Source organism: Penaeus chinensis, chromosome 3, assembly GCF_019202785.1.
Source record: "Penaeus chinensis breed Huanghai No. 1 chromosome 3, ASM1920278v2, whole genome shotgun sequence".
Lineage (NCBI taxonomy): Eukaryota > Metazoa > Arthropoda > Malacostraca > Decapoda > Penaeidae > Penaeus > Penaeus chinensis.
In genome coordinates this window covers 39,453,184-39,458,183 of record NC_061821.1, presented here as the reverse complement: position 1 = coordinate 39,458,183, position 5,000 = coordinate 39,453,184, and the positions used below count along the sequence as shown (strand labels likewise).

At 46.0% G+C, this 5,000-nt stretch overlaps 1 protein-coding gene across 10 annotated transcripts in view; it reads left to right on the top strand.

Annotated features, from left to right (window-relative positions):
* Positions 1 to 5,000, top strand: part of LOC125038604 (hornerin-like) — an 80,804-nt gene that overhangs the window by 25,290 nt on the left and 50,514 nt on the right. The window lies entirely within an intron of this gene.

The following is a 5,000-nucleotide window of genomic DNA, read 5'->3' as shown; positions in this document are numbered from 1 at the left end:
GGAGAAGGAAAATGAAAATGAAAAGGAAAAGGAAAAGGAAAAGGAAAAGGAAAAGGAAAAGGAAAAGGAAAAGGAAAAGGAAAAGGAAAAGGAAAAGGAAAAGGAAAAGGAGAAGGAGAAGGAAAAGGAGATGAAGGAGAAGGAGAAGGAGAAGAAGGAGAAGGAGAAGGAGAAGGAGAAGGAGAAGAAGGAGAAGAAGAAGGAGAAGAAGAAGGAGAAGGAGAAGGAGAAGGAGAAGGAGAAGGAGAGGGAAAATGGTAAAAGGAAAAATCTGGAATGCAGAACGGATGGAGTGTGTACAGAAAGGGTTTTCAGAAAGAGGCTAAATATAATACAGAAAGTGACAAGATTGCCCTAAGCGTAAAGAATACATATTTTAGGTTTAACTAACTGGACGAGAACGGGGAGATTTGTAAGTGCAAGTTAAGGTAAAGTCTGTGAAAAGAATCCTTTTTCTCCGATACTTCGAAGAAATTAAAACGGTTTTTTCAAATATGAGTGCGTGTGAAGTTATTTTAACTCGATAAGGAATCCGGCAATATATTATTTTAGAATCAGTTATTACCTCTTTCAGTTGTTGTCATGCTACAAACTACAATATTTTATTGACGTGAACTTTGACATTTAGCTGTATAACTCGTGGTCTATAGATTCGGTGTTTTTAAGGTTCTTTGTTAAAATTGGAAAGGCATGTTAGAGCTATTGGATCGATAAGGTCGAAGTCGATTTGGGGTTCTGAACCGCTTCCTCGCGGCGGGCGTCGCGAAGATTAGGCGGATAGCCAGCCACGCACGCATGCACGCAGAGACAAACAAACACGCACACGCAAGCATGCAGTTACAGAAAAGAAAAACGGAATCAAGAATAATTACAAACAGACACTCACTCGTAGAATATCACACTGACGCTGAGACGCTGAAACACGCACGCAAACACACGCACACGCACACGCACACGCACACGCACACGCACACGCACACGACACACACACAGACACACACACACACACACACACACACACACACACACACACACACACACACACACACACACACACACACACACACACACACACACACACACACACATACACACACACACACATACAGGCAACAAATAAATTGAAAGATACACTTTTCATGCATTTGTTGATTTGTTAGTTAATAGTTAAATTGGTGTTCTGCATGAAAATATATATTTTTTTAGAATGCATTTTACTTAGCGGCAAGTGAAACACGAAGTGCTGGAACATGGTTAATGGCAAAATGAATAATGAAATGCTTTACGGCATAAAGGAGGTCACTGAGAGACGCGCGCCCCAAGGGAAGAAAACGGACCATGAATCGACTCAGTTAATGCGCGTTTAAATATTTTCCTCTATGTAATTTATTTTGACAGGGATTGGAATTAAAGTCATTTCGTGCACACAGGGTGAATATAGGTGTAACTCAAGAAACTCGTAGTATATATCATTTCGTTTCTGTTGCGTGGCTGAGAGGTGCGTGAAAGGCAGCCATGCAGACGTGCATAATACCTGACGAATTGGTCGATAAGCAGACACTGTCAGGTAGACAGGCATGGGATCGAAAACCCCGCCAGAAGGAATCCAAGCTATTTTGAGGATGACGAATCGCATATTTCTCTCTCGCGCGACAACTATCTTTGGCGTGGCCTCTCTCTCTCCCGGAAATTAGCAGTTAATAGTAATCACGTTATTAAGGCACATTATAATTAGAAGAAAGATGGCCGCCCCACCTGTGCCGGGCCTTGTGGCAGCGTGCGAGGCGGCGTGGCGTGTTGGGGAGGGGGCGAGAGAACGCACGTGGCTGCACGAGGGAAGGGCCAGGGGGGTGAGGGGTCACACGCGGTGCCGGCCACATCCGTCTGGACTTGCAGGTGAATGCCTCAGACACTTGCCTCCCTATTTTGTTTATTCAATATCTGTTTCGCTATTGGGGAAATACACTTCGCACTGCCAAAACCCCGCCTTCCAACGAAAGCACTCCTCATAACGCAGATGTCTGTATCGATTTCCTAATGTACAGCATGCGAGACCCATATTGTACGGAAGGGGAGGGGGACCTGGGAAGGGGAGGGGGATAAAGGTGAGGGGATCGAGGTAGCAGCTATGGGAAGGGGAACAGGGTCGGAGGAAGAGGCGTGGAGGCCATGGGAGGCAGTAGGTGAGGGGCGTGGGTGAGGTATAAGGGGGTGGAGGGGGGGGGGTAAAGGAAGGTGCCATGAGATATGCATGCCGTGACGTAGGGAGAAGAAGAGAACAAGCATTCCTAGGACATCTCCCTCATTAGGTATTTCCTCTTTAGACTGTGAATCATGCAGAGAAAATGCTAAAAATGGAGGATATAGACAATGTCAATAATTAAACGCTAAAATGTACTGTTGTGTTGGAGTCGTGGGGACGAGCGGAGGGGTAAGGGGGTGAGTGACCTGTTCGTATCGATTCGGGGAAACTTTGGGTGATGGCGAGGGATATTGGTTTACTGATCCGCAGTTTAGTCATTGATGACAGTGGTGAGGAGGTTGAGCCAGGCGAAGGAGCTGGAACCGGTATAAGGCTGTTCCGAGAAGGCGGAGGAAGTTTGGTTTATTTGGATGTGAAACGAATGGCGCGGTATTGATTGTCTCTCTCACTTACATGGGCATATACGTAGCGTGTGTGTATGGATTGTGTATACGCGTACACACATACACGCGCACACACACACACACACACACACACACACACACACACACACACACACACACACACACACACACACACACACACACACACACACACACACACACAATCACTCACACTCACACTCACACTTACACAGATACATTACCTTGACCACAGACACGGAAGATGCCACAGAGTATAAATTATAAAACCACAGTAACTTACACCTTCCTCGTCGTCCCTGAACCGATGTTTTATAATGAGACAATTAGTATCAGCGCTGAGGTGACGGGAAGGCGGTGAGAGAAAGGGGGGGGGGGGGTGCGTAAGGAGGTAGAGAGCCCTGACGTTGGAGAGGGGGGGGGGGGTGCGTAAGGAGGTAGAGAGCCCTGACGTTGGAGGGGGGGGGGGGGGCTAGGAATGATTAGAGGGAAACTGATTTAGACGTTTTGGAAGAAGATAAGACGTTACGATGGTCTGGGTTTTTATAGAAAGGGTGATTTCTATTTGTGAGGAAGAGAAATGAAAAGTCGAGAAACAGCCTTCAAGCTTCGATAACACATATACACTGAAATTTCGTGATGAAAAGGCCTTCTAAAATACGAATGTAAATTAACACCTGAATTCCTGCCTATAAATTATTTCTAAATGGGTCAACTAAAGCGCCAGAATATAGGAGCAGATTAAAGCATAAAAAAATGACGAAAGCAATGCGGAAGTGAGCGGAGTTTTATGGCCCCGAGACGCAAAGCCAGAGTGAAGATTTGGTAAGTAAAAAAAAATAGAAAAATCTCCACGAAACTAAATATATCATCACACCAGCGACAAATACGCTATACATTTAAGCTGGGTTTCTTCGAGTGAACTGAGATTATGCAATAAGGGGGAAAGCAGGAAGGAGAATACAAGAATACAGTATATCTTTAGTGCTTGCATGTTAGCGTGTGCGTCGGCGACACGTCCCCTCCTCCAGGGGTGCTGCTTACGTGGCGGGGGGGGGGGGGGGGGGACTCGATGAGAAGCGTACTCTCACGATCCGTTTCTTGGTATCTGATTATTATTATTTTTTCAGTATATCAAGGGGAAGAAAATGAGGGGGAGAGGAAACGGTTCAGAGTGAAAGTGCAAAGAGGGAAGCGGAAATTGGGACGGGAACATGAAAGGAAGGGAAGGACTGGGAGCGGAAGGTAGATCCATAAGCATTCACACACGTTCACGTATGTGTGTGTGTGTGTGTGCGTGTGTGAGTGTGTGTGCGTGCGTGCGTGTGTGTGTGTGTGTGTGTGTGTGTGTGTGTGTGTGTGTGTGTGTGTGTGTGTGTGTGTGTGTGTGTGTGTTGTGTGTGTGTGTGTGTGTGTGTGTTGTGTGTGTGTGTGTGTGTGTGTGTGTGTGTGTGTGTGTGTGTGTGTGTGTGTGTGTGCGCGTGTATGTGCATGCGTGCGTGTGTGTGTGTGCGTGCGTGTGTGTGTGTGTGCGTGTGTGTGTGTTTGCGTATATGTGCGCGTGTGTGCATGTGTGAGAGGAAGAGGGAGAGGGAGAAGGAGAGGGAGAGAGAGAGGGAGAGAGAGGGAAGGAGAGAGGGAGAGAGGGAGAGAGAAAAAAATAGTAAGAGTGAGAGTTAAGGTGAGAACAAAAACAAGAGTGAGTGACCGCATGAGAAAGGAAAGGGAGGGAGAGAAAGAAGATAGAAAGGGAAGGGAAAAATTGAAAATTAACAAGATGGCCAAAGAGCTACTCAAGGATTAGAAGATAATTACATGTACTGTCGAAATAGATAATGGAATAGCTGACCTCCCGTGTCCACAAGACTTAGTAATCTATTAAGCATTTAATTACCTAGGTGGCTTTTGCTCCAATTATTGCGGTATACCCTTCTCTCTCCCTGTGTACTAGGGTGTTGAAATAATGAACGAGAAGTAGAACCTAGAGTGTTAAGCCTAGTTAGCCCTGCCTACACGACGGCCTCGGCAGGGTAACGTAGACCGCTTCGCCCCTTGTTTTGTGTACAAATAATGTGCTGTGTTTGTGCCAGTTGTGGAGCTATCTAGGTCTTCCATTCGATCGCCCTCCATTTGTGTCGCTGGCTTTTATTTTTCCTTTTTTTTTTGTCCAGCACTTCATTAGCGCCATTTCGATGTTGTCGTCATGTCGCCGCTCTGTAAGATGTGTCCTCGTTATAGCTTCTGTATGACACAGGATTTTTTCGCTTATTTAGCACGACGGACGTACACGCTCGCGCGGAAGATAAATGGAAAGATATTGGGATAGGAAGATAAATTGTTGGTTAGTAGGAGAGAGAGAGAGAGAGAGAGAGAGA